The 18725-nt window shown below is 57.6% G+C and overlaps 1 protein-coding gene across 1 annotated transcript in view; it reads left to right on the forward strand.

Moving 5' to 3' along the window:
• Window positions 1-219: 219 nt before the first annotated feature.
• DNMT3A (DNA methyltransferase 3 alpha) overlaps window positions 220-18725 on the forward strand; it is a 100848-nt gene continuing 82342 nt past the window's right edge. Inside the window, exon 1 of the mRNA XM_027033331.2 lies at window positions 220-380. The gene's annotated coding sequence lies outside the window, so the exon portion shown is untranslated. The remainder of the gene's footprint in view (window positions 381-18725) is intronic.

Consider the following 18725-nt stretch of genomic DNA (forward strand, 5'->3'; position numbering starts at 1 on the left):
GGCCGCTACCGCCGCGGCGCCCCGGGGCCCCCCAGTCGGCGCTGCCTCCCGGGCCGGCTCCGCAGCGCCGGGGCCGGGGCCAGCGCGGCCGCGGGGGGCGAGCAGCGGGCGGAGGCCTGGGCCCGCGGGCGGCCGGAGGGAGGGAAGGAGGAAGGCGGAGAGAAGGGGTGGGAGGGGGGGGACCCGGCAGAGGAGGCGGAGAGAGGGAGCGCGACAGCGAGAGCGGAGGGAGGGAGCGAGCGAGGCAGGCGGGCCGGGAGGGAGGGAGGGCGCGCGGGCGGCGGCGGCGGCGGCGGCGGCGAGAGCAGAGGACGAGCCGGGACGCGGCGCCGCGGCACCAGGGCGCGCAGCCGGGCCGGCCCGACCCCACCGGCCACACGGTAATGAGCGCCGCTGCTGGCGGCCCGGGAGGCCGGCCCGGAGGCGGGCGGAGAGGAGGGGAGGCCGGGCGGGGGGCACGGCGGCGGGCAGTGCCCGGCTTGGGGCACGCTCCCGGACCCCTGCAACTCGGCGCCGGGCGCTCGCGGGGCCAGGGCTGCGGGCGGGGACGGCGGGCCGGGCTGGCCAGGGCGGCGCGGGGGATTTGAGGGTTTGTTTATGTCCCCGCGGGCTCGGCAGGCGCCCCCTCCCGTCCCGCCCGCTCCCGGCGCGGAGCCCCCTCCCCGCCCCCGCCCGGCTCCGGGCTCAAGTTCAAGTCTATACAATGCCGCGGGGGGCCCCCTCCACCGCCGGCCTCAGCCGCGGTGCCCGGTTCGGCGCTGCCGCAGGGGCCCCGGCCTGGCCGCCCCCGCCTTCCGGGCCCTGCCCCCGCCCCGGGGCCCCGCCTGGGGCCTGCGGCCGGGGCGCTGGAGGGCGCGGACCCCGACCCGGAATGATCGGCTCCCGCCGCGGCCCGCAGGGAGCGGGGGAGGGGGCGGGGGCCGGGCCCCGCGCAGGCTCCGCGGCGGCGGCAGAAAATGGCAGCCTGGCACGACCCGGCCCCCCGCCCCTCCCCCCGGCTCCCGGCCCTCCTCGGCCCGGCGGGGCGGGGGACCCGGGAGGCCCCCGGGGGCGGGCCGAGGGGTGATCCGGGGGCCGGGCCGAGGAGCGCTGCGCTGCGATCCTCCTCCGGCCACCTGTGGCTGGGGGTGCGGGGTGCCAGCGGATCTGGGAGGGGCGGCGGGGGTGGGGAGAGTGCCACTCGGGGGGCACACCTCCCCGCGGAGGGCCAGGCGGCGCGCGGGGGGGACGTCGTGCCTGGCTCCTCCCTGCCCCCGCCGCGGGCCGTGGGAGCCGGGGCGGCGGCGGCGGCGGCGGCGGCGGCGGCGGTGGCGGCGGCGCCGCAGTGTGGGGGCGGGGCGGGGGCGGGCGAAGATCCCGGGCCCGGGCCGCTGGGGCCGGAAAACGCGGGGATGGGAGCTGCGGGCCGGGGCCGGGAGCGGCGCGGGTGGGGGCGCCCAGGGTCGCCCCCTGCAGCAGCACCCCCAGTCGTACACACTCACACGCACGCGGGCACACTCACGCACACGCACCCCCGCTGGGCCGGTGCAGACGTGTCCTTGAAAGCTTCGCATCTGCACAGTGAAGGACGAGGCCTCGCGGAGGCTGCCGAGCGGGGTCTTCGGCCCCGCGCCCCGGGAGACCCCAAGCTTCGGAGCCGCAGGCGGCCGCGGTCCGTGTCCCGCCCTCACCCCGGCTCCCCTCCCCCAGGCCGCCCTGCCCTCCCTCCCCCTCGGCGCGGACAGAGCTGGCGTGGGTCCAGGGCCCGCCCCCGGCCTCCCCCAGCCCCCCATCGCTGGGGCCCGCGGCCCTCGGGCTGCCAAACTGCATTTCGCTTTCCTGGAACCTCCCTTCTTGGGGGCACCCACTTCCCTCACTCCCCCCTCTGTGATTTCCCACTTTTCTCTCCATCCCCAACGTCCTTCCACCTCCCTCTACTGCAAAGCCAGTTGAGTAGGTGTTGCTGCCCTGGAAGGGGGCCGGGGGGCTCGCTCAGTCTCAGCGGCTTTCTTTCACCGCCCCCCCCCCCCCCCCCCCCCGCTCCTGAGGGGAGCCCCCTGTGGCTGCACCTTGACCCAAGATGGCGTCCAGCACCCAGCTGGGCAGCCCCGGCCTGAGGGCGGGGGGAGGAAGGGCCGGGCCCCAGAGCCACGCCACGCGCCCCCTCCCAAACCAGCAGGGACAGGAGCCTGGGCGAGAAGCGCCCTCTGCCCTGTGACCCAGCTTGCCCCCCTCGCAGCCTTGCCCAGAGACTGCCATCAGCATCCCCGCGGGACTGTTCAGTCTTCATGTTTCACCCTGGGCTTGCCAGCGGCTGAACCGGCCTCCGGCCTCCTGGGCGGGCGGGCTGCGAAGGGATCCTGGGATCAGGTGCTGCTCTGCTGTGCCTCCTCCCTTCCAGGCAGATGTGACAGCTGCAGCCAGGGAAGCTTTTCTCCTTAGGCGTTGCTGGAGTGTTAGGACTGGCCTGTGGGATTTGGGGAGCCCAGCTGTCAGGCGGAGGGACCCTCTTTGGGCTCTCTTCTCTGCTGGCAGGGGCTATCTTCTGGTGGTTGAGTAAACCCCCAGGGTTTGGAGACTCGGGTTGTCAGGAGGGAGTCCCTGCTAGGTTTCTGGGGGAAGGTGGTCCTGCTCTGCCTCCGTGTCCCGTTGAGCCCCCCGGTTGAGCTGTTTGACAGGCAACTGTGTGAAAGTGTGAGTCTGCGTGTGTGTGTGTGTGTGTGTGTGTGTGTGCGCATGTGAGTGCATGCGCTGCACCCAGGCAGGGGCCCACAAACTTGTGCGGCGAGTCTGGCACCTGCCCGACTGCCTCCCTTCCCGGGCCCCACTTCTTTGGGCCCTGGCTCCCTCTCTGCACTCTTGTCCAGCTGCTTGGTGCTGGTCTTCAGCTACTCCTCAAAGCTCAGGCTGACCGAGGCTCTCCTCGTTTTCCATCCCTGGCGTGGGGTCTGCAATGAGAGGTCGGCCTTAGGAAGGTGAATTCCTAATTCCTTCTAGATTCCCTGAGTGCCGGGTGCACAGTGCAAGGACTGCCCACCCCCACCCCCCCAACCCCAGCACTGGAGAAGACGACCGGACTGTGGCCATCTGTCAGGGTGTCTGCGGACAGGATTCCTCTGTGGGGTGGGGGTTGGACTGGAGCTTGGAGGTCCATTCCAACTTTGAAATTCTATGGCTCTGATTCTAGTGGTGGAATTTCAGACCCAGGAATGGGGGCGGGGTGGTCTGTTTTCACCACATGGCGGTAATCCGGAAAGGCTTCCAAGGAGAGGAGGTCTGAGAGAGCAAGGCCTCCTGGGGGATGGGCCTTTGAAAGGAGAAGGTGGTGTGAGGGGTGGGGGCCCTGCAGGGAGACAGGTTTGTCACAGGTGACTCCACAGAGGCTGTAAAAATGCAGCCTCCAGTTAAACCTTCACACGTGTGTGATTTACGTGTAAATCTGTGTGTGTACATAATTTCTGAGGGTTTTGTTTTGCTCTGAGTCCAATTCACAGTATGCCGACTCCCTTGTGGGTATTTTCCTATCACAGTCACACACATCACTGCTGACGGTCCTCTGAAAAAGGCCACAAGGGAGACAGGACTTACAAAATACTTGCCCAGGATGACCTGGCCCCTGGGGAACTTACACTGTCCCCCGCTCCAGCTCTCCGGGGCTGCTGCTCTGGGTGACCGTCTCTCCCGTAAGCCTGTGGTCTCCACAGGACAAGGACCTTGACTCGGCTGCCTCTGGGTCCCCCATCAGACATTTAGTGGGGCCTCCATGGGTGTCTGCTGAATGGCGGGGGAGTTTGCTACACATCTGTGTCTTTGGTCCCTGTCCTCTCCCTAGCTGTGGCCAGGCAAGGCTGCGTTTGTTGGCAGCACAGAAGAGCTTCCTCAGATCAGTCTCGCTGGCTCCTGAACGAACGAACGGGTCAGTTAAGAATAGACCACCCACTCCCCATCCTTGGGCCTGAAATGTTACCATTAGAATACAAGCCTTACAATTTAGGGTTGAAAGAGAACTTGAAGCTCTGAGAACACTGAGAGCTGGGTTGGGGGCTGTCTGCGTGTGGGGCCTGGCTGGGCTTGGAGGTGGTACCCAGAGCCTGAGGCCAGAAGAGCCAATAATGCCTGTCACGTGCTCCTGCTCCTTTCCTTCGTCACTTCCTGCTGCCTGTACGGGCCTGGGGACCCTGACTCGGGTGCCCGGCGCCCTTGGGGATTGTTTCCACTTCCATTTTGGTATCTAACGGTGGAGTCAGTCAGGAGTCTGCCTCCACCTGCCCTTTGAGGCTGGACATCTCTATGGGCCTGCGCTTGGCCGCTCCTGGGGGCTTTCATGATAAACTAAGGAGCCGGATTCCGTTCCCTGCAAATCTTGAGGGCTTGTTTTTACTCCTTTCTCTCCTTGACTGTTTTTCCCTAAAACAAAACAAAACAAAACAAAACAAAATAACAAATCTGAGGCTCATGAAGTGTCACAGATGTGTGTGTGTGTGTGTGTGTGTGTGTGTGTGTGTGTGTGTGTTGAAGCCTGCCTCCACTTGGCTGAGTGTTCTGGGCAAGACAGGGTGTGGTGCACGTGTGTCTGTGTGTACTTCTGTGTACACGGTGTGCAGCCGCGTGGGGAGGGATATGACTTGCTTAGACATGAGCCTGTTTCGAGGCAGCTGAAGTGAGGCCCCCCCGGAGACAGCCGCTTCCCTGCTGTGAGATCTGGGGCAGCTAACTTAATTTCTCTGGGCCTCAGTTTCCTCACCGGTAACGCGGCAATGAGACGGGGCTCTCGTCAGGGTGGCGGTGAGGATTCCAGGAGAGAGTGCACTGCCTTAGCAGAGAGCCAGGGCTCAGTGTTAGGCAGCTGTGACTGTCTTCATCACGTGGGCAGCTTGGGTTGGACTGGCGCTGCAAAGCGCTCTGGGAAGCCTTGTCCACCCTCCTCTTTTGCCTCTTTTGCAAAATCTTGGACAAAGGAGGAACGTGCTGATGCTGATTGGATAATCTTCAGAGGTGGAGGCCCCTCTGTGCCACTTAGCGGTCTGCTCCTGAGTGTAATGGATCCCATTGTCAACAGGTTGTCTTTGTACCCACCTTCGATCCCTCACGCTGCAGTCCCAGGCTTTATTCTCAGCCTGTCTTCAGTGGCCCATGTGTGTTTGCTGAGCATTTCCCGTGGGCAAGGCCCTGGGCTAGGATTTGAGGAGACACAGAGTGAGTTTACGATGAGCCCAACTAATTAATGACCACAGACCGAGGTCACGGGAGAGGGAGAAATAAAGTGCTCAAAGGACGGTGAAGTCACAACCATCTGAGGTCGTCCGGGAAGGCTTCCTGGGGGTGGCGCCTGAGAGGGGCCTCAGAGCACTGAGGTGGGGTTTCCAGGCTGAGGGGAGGAAGCCAGGCTGCTGGGGGGCGGGTGGGGGGGGCGGTGGTTGGGGTGGCTGGAGTGTAGAAGAGCCCCTGGGATGTGGGATGGGCCTTGGCTGTGCTGGGAGCCAGGCGGAGACCCCGTATCGATTTGAGGAGAGCGGCCCCTGTGCTCTAACGCCTGCGTGGCCTGTGGACAATGGCTTTGAACTACCCTGCTTGTAGTGGCTTTGCAAGGTGGGGTGGGGAGAAGACAGGGACGGAAGGGAGGGCAGGGAAGGGGCCAGCTGATTTCATTTGGTATAGGCTCTTAATGATTTCTTTATATTCCAGAGACTAGCACTTAAGAGCTCAGACTTGGAGGGAAACAGCATATTTAAATCACACTAACCCCAGGGGGGCTGCGGCCATTAAGGGAAACACCAGTTGGGGTAAGGATTACATGCCAGTGACAGCAACCATGGTATGAATGGGGAGGAGGGGGGGGTCCCTTGCTTGGCCTCCCATAGCTTCCCCTAACCCAAGCTGAGGTGCCCTAGCATCCAGAACATTCCTGCCAGGGGCTGTGAGTAGGAAGGGGATGGGGGCAGGAGAGGCTGACTCTGCCCTTCCCTCCAGTCTCCCTCCCCCACACGCAGCAGAACTGAGAGCCCAAAGCCCCCAGCTGGGGGTGAGGGTGGGCGTGAGTGGGATATGATCGAGGTGTGGCTGCAGGTGCCTGGCAGCCCCCAGCAAGGACAGCCAGTGCTCAGGGCCCTCCAGGCCACATCTCCCTTGCTGATCACATCAAGCCAGGCCTGTCTGGAGGACAGCGACAGGGGGAGGAGGTGCAGACGTCTGGGGCTTTCCTAACTGAATCCCAGTAGGGAGTGGAATTTTTTTCAACCATAGCTCAGCATTGTCCACTCCCATCCTGCTGTGGTCCCCTCTGACCCCTAAGGCTTCCCAGCCTTATTTACTTCTATAACCAGTTTCCTATTTTCTCTTTCCTGCGGTCATGGCCCTGCTCACTGTCATCCCTATTGATCTTTCCTCTCTGTTTCCGTTTCAAATGTCAAGGTCATTTTTATTCTGAGCCAGTTGTTAGCTGCCCTGTCTGGGTGCACGGAGGGGACGGAGGACCGTCTCTCTCAGCTAGTAAGCGGAAGGTCGGAACTTGGGTGTCCTGACTCCCAGTCTAGTACTCTGCCGGCTGGGCTGTGTGGATGGATCTGGGCTTTGGTGCAGATGTTCCGGACCTAACAGATCTTCTAGATCCCTGTGTTTCAGTGGTGCTTACTTGAACAGGTGAAAGATGCTCCGAGGGGACATTATGGGACAATGGGGTCAGATCTGTGGTTTACTGAGCCCTGGACTGGATGTGGGCCATGTCACGGTGACTGTTTGGGAATGCTGGGGCTTGGGGCTCTGGAAGTGTGCCCCCCACCCCTCAGAGGTCCCCAGAGGACCCTGAGAGGGGCCAGGGAGGGCACCCAGTCCTGTGCCTGGCGGGTGAGATCCTCTAACACTCTAGCAAACGGTACCTGTCGGGCAGGGACTTCTTGAGGGAACGGTCCTGTGTGATTAATTTTAGAAATCCTGGAAAGGTAAATACATTTGTGGATAAAGGGGAATCTAAATAGACCTAAGTCTTTGAAATGAGGTCGTAGCATGTCTACTCTGATGTGTTAAATGTCCATGATACGGTGCTGGGTTACCCGCAAAAGCAAGGTGCAGAGTGTGATCTTGTTTTTGTAAAATCCTTTAAAAGAAATACAAATATACGTGGACAGAAAAAGTTGCTCTGGAAGGACACACAGCAGACCTGTCAACAGAGACTTTGCCTTTTTTACTTTATATGCTTTATACGTTTTTTGTAATCTTTGGAAAAATGTAAACACACGTGTGTTGCTTTCTTAATGACAACAACAAAAATAAATAAAAGCACACTTTTGAAAGCTTCTGGAAGAATATGAAAAAAATTGAGTCGTGCCAGGGCTGGAAGAATGGCTTTTTTTTTTTTTTTTTTTTTTTTTTTGGTAATGGATAAGATACGGGCTTGGAGACTGACAGCAAAGGGTAGAGCCACTCAGGTACCTGTCTTTTCCGGAAAGGTTGCAGGAAGAAATATTGCAGACACTCTAGGCAAAGGCCTGGGCTAATAGGGATTGGGTGAGAGTGGAAAATAGGCAGCTGGCTGAACTCTTGGTCCATGCCAGGGCCAGTGGACCGAGTTAGTTTTCTAGGGCGGTGACTAGAACTCTCAGTTCACCCAGGATGGCACACAAGTCATCGAAGATCTTCACAGAAGGCTTCGATCTGGTGTCTGTTGTGGCCCAAATGGTCCTCTGGGAACCGGAGGTATAACCAGGCCCTGGTCCCAGTACGGAGCTCAGGGGATCCAGCCCTGGCATAGCATGGACAGCGTGGGGAGCCGCACACAGGGAGGACAAAATAGGGCTTCAGGAGACCCCCAAGAGGGATGGAGGGGGTTCCGGAGAACTCATCCAGCATGTGCCCAGCTCTGTGATCTGGAGGCCCATGAGTGGGTGGGAGTGACCCCGGTGATGGGGGTGGAGAGGTGAGGAACAGCAGGTACAAATTCCTCGGCCTGTTGCTTGGCAACAGCACCCACCTTCCCCTTCCACAGCCTCCTCCTCCGGCCCTACCCCCGCACCCATGGGTGCCCTCTTGGAGTTTGCTTTCCACTCTGAGGCTGCCCCTGTTTAACGTGACTTGGGAAAGGGTATGCGGCCTTGTTTGTCTCTGCCCCCCCCCCCCCCCGGATTAAGGCAGGAAGATAAATAGGGTAACGTGTGCTGCAAGCAGGCACGGAATGTGTCCCTCTGCCGCACCCCCCGCCCCTCGGCCCCAGGCTGGTTGGGGGACCGATGAGCCGGGCAAAGCAGAGCCCTGGCAGGCAGGGGGTGGGGGCACACCTTGAGCATCTCAGCCCCGCTACCACTCACTCACCTCGGGCCCTAATGTCTCTGTGCCGCGGGCCCTGCATCTGTGAGACGCAGGGAGAATAGCCTGCCCACCTTCCCGGGGTTGCCCGCGTCGAATGAGATATTGTATGAAAACCAGCTGGCGCTGTCCCCGACACGCCGTAGGTGGTGAGGAGATGTGCGTTCCTTTGTTTTAAGTGGGGTCATGGCAGGGCTGCATGAGGGTGACGGTGGGCACCGGGTGAGATGACCCCCGTGAAGGCCTTGTTGCTCTGTACGACCCTACAGATGTCTGTCGTTCTCGCTGTCGGGGTTTCAGGGCCTCCTGTGGGAAGCCAGGATTCAGCTGGGTGGTTGATCTGTGAGCCCTCTGGCCCCGGCCGCCTGATCTCTGGGCCTTTCATCTGGATGCGCTAACTTCAGTCTTGTCGGAGTCCGTGCCCGCTGGGGACCTCGAAGGGCCCCTAAGCCCTGGGCCTCTCTCTGTCTCCCTGCCCTCTAGTGTCTTTGGGCCCAGAGCAGGCAGTGACCTCTCTGCCGGGTTCTGGCCCTGCCCCCTGGCCTGGAGGCGTGGGAGGTTCTAGACCACAGCGGGCTGGCAGCTGGGACCCAGCGCTGGTTCCTAATGGTTTCATGTCCAAGCAACAATGGTGGTGCCTATTGCTATCCTCTGTCCGGGCCTGGTTCCCCCCCCCCCTCCCCCCCCCCCCCCCCGCCCATCTGCTGGTGGCCTGAGGGCCTGCCTAGTACTGGAGGCTCAGCTGGGAAGCCCAGTGGGGCCGGGCCGTTGCTTCTGTGTTTTTTCTGTCAACACCCTCCACACAGCCTGGACTCTGAGAGAGCCAGGGTTCAGCAGAGTGAGATGCCAGGGCCCCGCCTTGGCAGGTCTGGCAGCTCTCGAGTTTTCTGTCCAGAGGTCCTTTGCCTCAGATCCTCAAGTCACGTTCATCTATTCATTTATTAAAGACCTACTACGTGCCAGATGAGAGAGGCTGAGCCGGTCCCTGTGGGCTGAGCCCACAGTAGGTGAATCTGACCAGGATGATGATTATTATCTGGCAGGGGAGTGGAGGAGTGGAGAGAGCTCCGGATACCACAGGGGCTCAGACGTCTCATTAGAAGGGGAGAGAAAAACAGCAAAGGCTTTTTTTTTTTTTTTAATTTTTTAATTGAAATTTAGTTGACCTATAATATTAGATTAGTTTCAGGTGTACAACATAGCGATTCGACAATTACAGACATTATGAAGTGCTCATCAGGATACTGTTCTAAAGGACGTGATGCTTGAGCTGAGTGTCAAAGGGCAGGGAGCAGTCAGCCAGGGGGTCAAGGGCATTTTCGGACGTCACGGGATGTGGGGAATGGTGGGATGCGGGGTGGAGCTGGACCACGGAAGGCTGGGGTATTATCCCCTGGCAGACGTCGGGTTTGGAGTAACATGTCCACGTTTATACCCGAGCGGGGGGGTCCAGGGGCCTCAAGGCAGAGAGACTGGACAGAAGGAGGGGGGCAGGGAGCCTAGTCAGAAGGGGAGTGGAAGTACGGGCATGGAGGTGGGGCTAGAGGCTGGGCAGTGTCACCTGGCCAGCTGTGTGGGGGGAGGCGACAGCCACTGAGAGGGCACCGGTGGGGGGGAGCCTGGGGGAGCCCTGCGGAGGCTTCCCATGGGGGACAGGACTGGAGCTGGAGGGAGGGACAGGGCCCAGCATGATGGATTAGAAGGGCCGGCACATTTTCTTCCGTAGCTGGTAGCAACTTCTGTAGACTTTTCGGAGGGAAGTAACCGGGGGCTACTGATGTTTGAGGGCCTGAGCCGGACCTTGCTCTTCCCAGGAGCCCCTTCAGAAGATGAGCCTTAACGCCTAGGCTCTGTCCCCGGGCTCCCTGGCTGCAGGGCCCCGGGGTGAGTCCCTTCACCCTGGAAAATGGTACGCGTATTGCAGAGTTGGCATCCACCCTTCCCTTTAAGGCAGGGCTGCCGAGATAGGTGGGGATAAGCGGGGGACAGCAGTTTGGAGAAGCAAACGAGAAACAAACAAAAACCATTTCTCTAAGATAGAAATGAATCTGCCTGTCGCAGGAAGGGCCATTTCCAAAGACCTTCCAGCAAAATGACGTGAGCTGAGTTAGCACCACCGAGACGAGAGGCAGCGTGGCATCGTGCCAGGGCCAGCAGACCCGGTGCTGGACAGACAGGGGTCTCAGCTTGGCCCTGCCACCTCCTAGCCGCGTGCTTGGGCAGATCACTCCATGCTTCTCATGGAGTTTGCCATCTGCAAAGTGGAGACAACCTCACAGGCTTGTGTTTGCTTGTTTGAAACGCTGCTTCTTGCGCTAACCCTGGATGTTTGATGTCACTCGTCACACATTTTATGTCACTCGTCTTTTAAAAGAATCCTTATGCAGTTGGCCTCACAGGTGTTCGAGAATTAACATTCAGCTGCGCGTGTTCCCTTCTGGTGCTGTGGAGGCACACACGTGCGCACCCCTTCCTTCCCTCTCTCAGCGGCTGAGTTACTTCTTGCGCTTTGCCTCCAGGAGGCCCGTGTCACCTGCCCGCAGTCAGTTTTGAGGAGTTCCCTGTCCTGGGAAGGTCCACGTATCACGTTCCATTGACTCTCCTGTTTCTCGAGTCTGGGTCACCCCACTGTATTTGAAGAGCGTCTAGTGGGCTAAGTGGGCATCAGGGGAGTCGGCTCCTTTTCTCTTTAATAAAGAGGGGGCAGGACCGTCCACGGCCGTGTGGACAAGAGAGGGAGAAGCTCTGCACCGTGCGGGGCCTGGGCAGTGGCTGGCTCAGTGTGCCAGGAGGAGGGGTGTAGGGCCCTGGCGGGGTCTGCAAGGTGAGCTTGGGGTGGCCTTGTCTGGACAGCGAGGCCAGCTGCCTCGTGAGTGGCCACGCCATGGTGACCATTGGCTGTATCGTGGCCCCTGTGACATGTAGCCACGGCCATGGGGAGACCTCGGAAGGTCAGCCTTCTGGTGGAGGCTCTGGCGGGAAGATGGCGTCTCGGCCTGGGCTCCCGTGGTGGTGATGCTGGCGGGAAGGCCTGGGCCAGAGTCAGGCTGGCTCTGGCTGGGGCAAGAGGTTGGGGTGGGGACCACGATCGGCTTCAGAGTGGAAAGCAATGTTTCTTTGGTTTGTACAGACCTGTGCTTGCACCCTGGCAGTGGGATGGCCCTCTGGAAGCTGGGCGTATATGGACGGAGGGTGTGGTGGTGTAATCAAATGAAACATACAGCATAATTCATCTGGCATGCCCTTAATGGTATGCATAATTGTGCTGCATGGTAATTAGGTGTAAATGGTAAGCAGTTCACGTAAATGTTTTTGTAATTGGTATTAATTTTGCAGAGGCAAACTAAGTGTATGCGGTTTTCTCTTCTTGCTCGGTTAGTTTTCTAGCACAGGCAATTCCTAGCTCTTGGAGGAATTCTATTGCAAATGTTTGTTTATCGGGCAATGTTTTGTGTTTTCTATCAGAACAATGTTATGAATGGTTATGAGGTTCCCAAGCTGGTTTCCAAATGCCTCTTTGGCCCATACAGTAGGTGAAATGTGTGATGCATGTGCAGGGGGCGCCTGGAGCGTGAGGAGAGAGAGAGAGAGAGAGAGAGAGTGAGTGTGTGTGTGTGTGTGTGTGTGTGTGTGTACATACGTGTCTGTCTATATATGTGTGTCTCAGCGTGTCAGTGTGTGTCTGTATCCGTCTGTGTGTGTGTGGAGGGGTGAGTGTCTGTGTGTGTCTGTGCACACACGCATCTGTCTGTATCTGTGTGTGCACATGCATGTGTATCTGTGTACCCGTGTCTGTGCGCACATGTGTGTATATCTGTGTATGTGTGTGCATGCATCTGTCCTTGTATACATGCCCATGTGTGCACACATGCACCTGTCTGTGTGTATCTGTGCGCACACACACGTGTGTGTGTGTGTGTGTGTGTGTGTGTGTGTGTGGCCATGATGATGGATTCGGGGCTCTGGTGAAGAGGTTGCCCATACTTGTGGCCAGGGGCCTTGGACTGGGGGATTAGGGGCAGACGAGGGCTTTAGCTGGGAGAGATGACTCTGGGTCAGGCCACCTTGAGCGACAGGCACTTGTAGATGTGATCTTAAGCCAGAGTCTAGGTTTTCTAAGGACACTTCACTGGCCTTTTGCCCTGATTAATCACATAATACTTTTTAAAAGACTTAACATTTATTTAGTGCCTACTGTGTCCCAGGCATTGTGCTAAAAGCTTGACTTGGATTCTCTCATATCCTTTTTTGTTTGTTTGTTTATTTTTGAGACAGAGACAGAGTGTGAGCAGGGCAGGGGCAGAGAGAGAAGGAGACACAGAAACTGAAGCAGGCTCCAGGCTCTGAGCTGTCAGCACAGAGCCCGAACCAGGGCTTGAACTCACAAACTGTGAGATCGTGACCTGAGCCGAAGTCAGATGCTTGACCAACTGAGCCACCCAGGCGCCCTGGATTCTCTCATATCTTAAAATAGGGGCTCCTATTCACTCCACTGCACAGACCAGACACCGAAGCCTGTGTCCCTGACTGGCAGGGCCAGGGTTTGAGGTGGAGTCTGGCTGAGCCTCCCTAGGGCTGAAGTTGGGTGAGAGGCCCCAGGGCTGCTGCCAGGGGCTAGTGACTCCGAAAAGCACTGCCCAGAATCTGGAGCTCTACTTCCTCCCCTCGACCCCCTTCACAAAACGTTTGGTTTTGGTTGGGGCAGAGGGCGAGGAGAAAGCAAACCAGGGACAAGTGAGTAGTTCATGTAGCAACGGGTGGAGAGGAGCTGTGCCCCGATAGCAGCTCCCAGGCCCTGAAGACCTTTTCAGGGACATCTTAATTGTGGCCTGGAAGGGGGTCAGCTGGGTGGTCACTTGATTTCGGAGAAGGGTGAGAAAGCGTGAGTGGGAGAAGCATGTGCGTAGATGGTGGGGAGAGAGTGGCAACAGGCCATGTGGGGACTCAGCCTCCAAGGGCCCGGAGGGGTGTGGGAGGCCATCCCCCCTTGCTTCCTGTGGTTCACTGACACCCTGACCTAGGACCCTCATGACCCCCTTCACCCTGTGCATCTGGGGGCCAGTGGGGCCTGCAAACCCCACAGCAGGTGTATGTTCTGGCCTGGGAAAGGTGGTGCAGGAAGCCAGGAGCTCCCGCAGAGGGCCTTACTGTGGGCAGAGTCCCTTGGGGGGCTCTGCTAAGCGACCCCTGGAATGGGGCTTGTGGGGGGTCACTCGGGGCACCGCAGCACTGTGCTGGGGATGTTGCAGCTGCCTGGGAGTGATTTCACACAGTCCTCTTTGCCTCAAGGGTCACCCGGAACAGGGAAGAGGGGGGAGGCAGCTGTGAGCTGTCTGGGGGGACAGCAAGGTGCAAGACATGAACTCTGGCCTCCTCTGTTTGGGAAAGCAGACACATGCATATACACATGAAAAGCGAAATGACCACGTGACAGACACTGATTAAAGACCACTGGATGGGTGGTCGAGGAGAAGCAGTGGGCATGGGAGTGCTGAGGGACGGGGGGGAGAGGGGACTCCCTCAGAGGAGAGGACGGGGTGGGTGTAGTCACAGGTGTGGGAATGGAGGGTGTGAGCTGGGGGACAGTGACCGGCCCTGGAATGATGGGGTCGGCTGGGAAGGTGGGGGGTGAGGCCACGCTGTGGTGAGCCATCCGTGTAGGTCTGGACCAGAGTTCAGATTTTACTGTGCGTGAAAATCATAGGCCCGATGGAGTTTTAAAAAAAATAACGGCTGTATTGAGATATGATTCACATACCATACAATCCACCCGTTTAACGTGTGCAATGCGATGGTTTTTAGTACATTCACAGAGTTGTGTGACCATCACCACAGGCAATCTCAGAACGTTTTCATCAGGCATCATAGGTTTTGATGGAGGAGGCCACGTGCTGTGGAAAATCTTTGCTGAGAGGCCGGGGTGGGCGGTAGATATGCAAGAGGCAGGGAGCCCCGTCGTAGAACATCCACCAAGGTAGAGACCTGTGGCACAAAGGGCCCGGAGGGCGGAGGTGGAGGATAGAGGCCCGAGGACAGGATCAGGTGCCGGGTGGACTGAGGAGGAAGGGGGACCTCGGTTCTCTTCAGGCTTTGGGGCGTCGGCGGCCGAGGGGGGGGGGGGGTGGTGCCACTACCGTGTAGGGAGAGAAGCCAGAGGAAACATGAGGCATCTGGGTCTAGAAGAGTGGGATTTTAGGTGGTTGCAAACCAGCCATGTGGAGATGTCCAGAAAGTGGGGGTCTGTACTGACCCCGGTGCCTGAGCGTCTCCGCAGAGGGGACCGCGTGCCCCACGGGGGTGCCCGCTGTGCAGTAGTAGCTGCCCCCCGAGACAGAGCAGAGGGGCCCGAGGAGTGGGAGAGTCAAGGGCATGGAGCCAGGGGGAGGCATGGGCAGGACTGAGAGCCAGAGAATCGACTGGCTTGGAAGCTTCCAGAAGTAGGGTGTCTTGTGGCTCAGCAGTGGCACTCAGCAAACGGTGGCCGATCGAGTGCTTGAAGCAGGGTAACGGTTAGCTGGTGAGGAGGCTGAATTGAACTCAAGGACCACGAGGATGGAAAATGGTCCTTTGAGGTTGTGGGTGACCGTATCAGAGTCCATTCAGAAGACAAAAAGCACATCGTGATCTGAACAGGAAAAGTTTTACTATCAAGACGTGTTAACTACAATTGGGGTTGGGAGTAGTGAGAGACCAGCCGGTGAGACGTAAAACGAACTACAGAGAATATAGAAATTGCACGTGTGAGACCAGCCGCTTCCCCGGGGGTCACCATGGAGCGCCCGGGGAAGAGGCCCACGCTGGGGTCGATATCCCAACCTGGATGGAGAGGGCACGGCTGTGGCTCCCTGGATGACAGGGAGCTGACTGTGGAGATACGTTGGAAGACCTTGCTGGAGACTTGCCCCTGGAACTCACTGGAAGCCATCCTTTGGGTCCCAAGGAAAGCTATGCATGGGTCACACTGCCACTAAACTACCCAAGGGGAATGTCGGGTGGAGCTGTTGGCTGCTGCCGGCTGTTAGGGACTCCCCAGACCAGGCGCTTCAGAGGCCCCCTCGCTGCAGGAGCCCAGGCCTGGGAAGTTGTGTACAGAGCTCTGGGAGAGCACCCCAGGTCTAGGAAAGAAGACTCCCTTTTCTTCAGTGTCCCTCCAGTACCCTCTGGTGGCAGAGTCTAACGCCGTGCCTTCTGGCAGAGGAGAAACACTTCAAGGGCCTGGTTCCATTTTCACCGAGCAGGAAGTGAAGGATGAATAAATCGCTAACTGGCAGTCTATCTACCCCTTTGGCCGCACAACTGCATTTGCACCTTTCACACCTATTTGGGCTCCCCTACAACTACAATCGAAGCCATGTTTCTACCTCACAAGACACGGCAAGCAATTCTTCTCACCCTTTTCCCCGAAGAGTCCCACTAAGCACTGGATCAGCCACTGTCTACGTGAATAGCTTCTCAAGTTCAGTCACAGTGCCACTGACTATTCTGTTACCTAAAGACTAAAGCATAGGGGAGGCTGGCTGGCTCAGTCGGTGTAGCATGTGACTCTTGATCACAGGGTTGTGAGTTCGAGCCCCACGTTGGGTGTAGCGATTACTTAAAAATAAAATCTTTTTTTTTTTTAAAAGACTAAAGTATAAATTTAACTTCCAACAGCTTGTATATGAAATAATGGGAAGAAGGAGGAAAAAGAAGAAAAACGGTTACCATGTACAAATAAACACGTATATGTATCAAGTAAATAGAAAGTACACAAAACTACTACTGTTTTCATTTCTGTGTTTGTTCCCAAGGCCACGTTTGATGTCTGGCTCCTTTCTCCCGTTATACACCCTAGATTTCCTCTGTGCTCTACTGGAATGTCAGCAGGCCAGGCTTCTTTTACCTGGTGCAGTGGCCCGAACCTTGATTCTCGAAGGATCCGAATCCCTCGTTGGTCTGTCTTTTATGTTGTTGTTATTGTTACTCTAGTTTTTCCATTAACCCTAACTTTGGGGCTTGGAAGTTCTAAGAGGTGACTGAGAGAATCCTCTGGATTCCGGATGTGGTCTTCCTTGTCTCTGTTACGAACCAGCAACTCAGTGGTGTGGTAACTAGGATCGATCACGCAAGCCAGTGGAGTAACTCCTTTTTTGGGGCTCTTGGTTCAGTGGCGCAGGGGTCCAAAAAAAGCCAGGCTGTGGACTTACTTTCCAGTGGAACCATGGTGGTGTCCCCTTCGGGGATTATGACGTTTCGCACTCCTAGACAGTTTCAGAGACAGGAGGTAGGGGTCGCAGGCAGGGGTCAACAGGGAGTAAGTGAAGAAGTCCCGGAGCTGGCAGGTGTGGACCATGGGCTACCTCCAGGGGAGGACAGGACCGGACCCACGCTCACGGCTGCTCAGACAGCAGGCCCTGCCAGGGCCCACGTGGCTGATTCTCATGTGGACCCTCAGCCTGGCCACCCTGGCTCTCTGATCCAAGGCCCGGGACGCCCATCTGACTGCTCCAGCACCCATGGCTCCCCACAAGTCAGGCATCTCCTGACCTGTCACACTCAGAATTGCATGCTCCTTAACGGAAGTCTGTACTGGTTCTTTTTAATGCCCAAGGACAACTTCGGCTCCTTACCAGCATCTATTTTGGGTATAAATCTTTTTTTTCCCTCCTTGCTTTCGGGTCTGTGTCATGGTAACCATTAGTATGAGCACAGGAGTCTGATTCAACTCATCTCTGCCGGTGTTGCCACCATCGTGGCAGCAGGTTTGGTGTGATCATAAATGCTCACACTGGTGGTGCCCTGGCCTCGAGGATAGTGTGACAACCACAGGTCATCTTGTTGTGACTCCAGAGCCAGACAGATGGGCTTTGAAGTGGCAACAGGATGGCAGGACTGTTGGCTTGTTGCCAATGGCTTTTGGTATTCTCTGTGCAGCTGGTGGTTTGGATGGGAGGGATGTTTCTGGAAGCCAGAGGAATGGTATGATGATGTGCATCTCACTCACGCTGAGAGGGAATGAGCAGTCCAAAGGAGACCCCCCCCCCCGCCCCCCATCCAGCTCAGTCTTGTGACCGAGAGAGGCTGTGGCAGGGGGAAAGTCTTGGCAGATAGACATCTCTGTCTCGGAGGCCCTGATCGCTCCCCTCAGCCTCCTACTGGCCCCCAGTTTACTAGGCCCGGAGCTTATCGCCACCCTGGCAGATGATTAGGTGGCGAGGGGCACACGATTACTCTCCTGCCTTCGGTCATCCACCAGGTGCATTTGTAGCTCCACCCAAGCTCCGGTAGGAAATTCAGCTATGACGCTGTTATCTCTGGGCTGGTGCCACACCAGGGGCGTAGACAGATGATGTGCGGTGTAGGCTCAGCGTGTTCATCCGTGACCAAGTGCTGCCATGTTTGTAAGGACCCTGGAGTTAGATGGACCTGGCTTCATAATCCTGCCCTGGAACTTTCTACCTGTGCTCCCTTGGAGAGGTACTAAACCTCTCAGCCTCAGGTTTTCCTTCTGTAAGATGGGAATAACAAGAGAACCATTTCATACATTTCACAGGATCGTCGCAAGGATGAAATGGGACCATACGAGTCTCTTAGCAAGTGCCGAGTACATGGTAGGTACCCAGTAAATAGCTGAATGAATGATTGACGCGTTGGGCAGAGCCCGGGCTACTATGATTAGAAAGTTGTTTACCACCACACCGACTCCTGCCCTCCCCGCAGACAGGCCTCACCAGGAAAGGGAGGCTAACTGGAAACTTTGCTTTCAGACCAATCTGTGCCCAAAGTTAATATGTCTGCAACAGCCACATGTTAATTGTAAGAGGACATGATGACGTGGAAAACTCTGGACTTCAGGGTGGGACAGACGTGGATGTGAATCCAGCTCCACCACTTAATAATGACCTTGGGCAGCTTTCTTAACCTTTCGATACCGCACGTTTCTCGTCTGGAAAACGGGGAGGGGGGAGGGGAGAGTCCCCACTTCAAAAGGTCGGAGTGAGGCGTGACGATGAACAAGATGTTGCGGTTGTAAAGCTCTATTCACAGGGGCTGGCACGTCGTGGGAGCTTCGTGAGTACAAGCTCCTGTTTGAGTGACGTCCGCTCACGGGCACTCGGGGGATTTCAAGAAAGGAGAGAAAACCGTGGGCTGGATTAGTCAGGGACTAACAGTTGTTTAAATGTACTGAGGATTTTCTTTGTGCCAGGCACCCTTGTAAGCATGTTCAATGAATTTCGTTTGAAGTCTCACAACAACCCTGTGAAGTGGCTCCTATTATTACCCCATTTTACAGCTGAGAAAACTGAGGCCGCGGGCCATGGTTTTGCCCCAGGTCACACAGCTGATAGAGTAAGCAGGTCAGGATTTGAACCCTAGCAGGAAGAAGCCCTTTAGGAGGCTGAGATTAGCATATGAGTCAGGACTGTCAGCCGCACGGCACAGACTCACACCCAAGCAGGGAAAGGCTT

This window comes from Acinonyx jubatus, chromosome A3 (genome assembly GCF_027475565.1).
Source record: "Acinonyx jubatus isolate Ajub_Pintada_27869175 chromosome A3, VMU_Ajub_asm_v1.0, whole genome shotgun sequence".
Classification (NCBI taxonomy): domain Eukaryota; kingdom Metazoa; phylum Chordata; class Mammalia; order Carnivora; family Felidae; genus Acinonyx; species Acinonyx jubatus.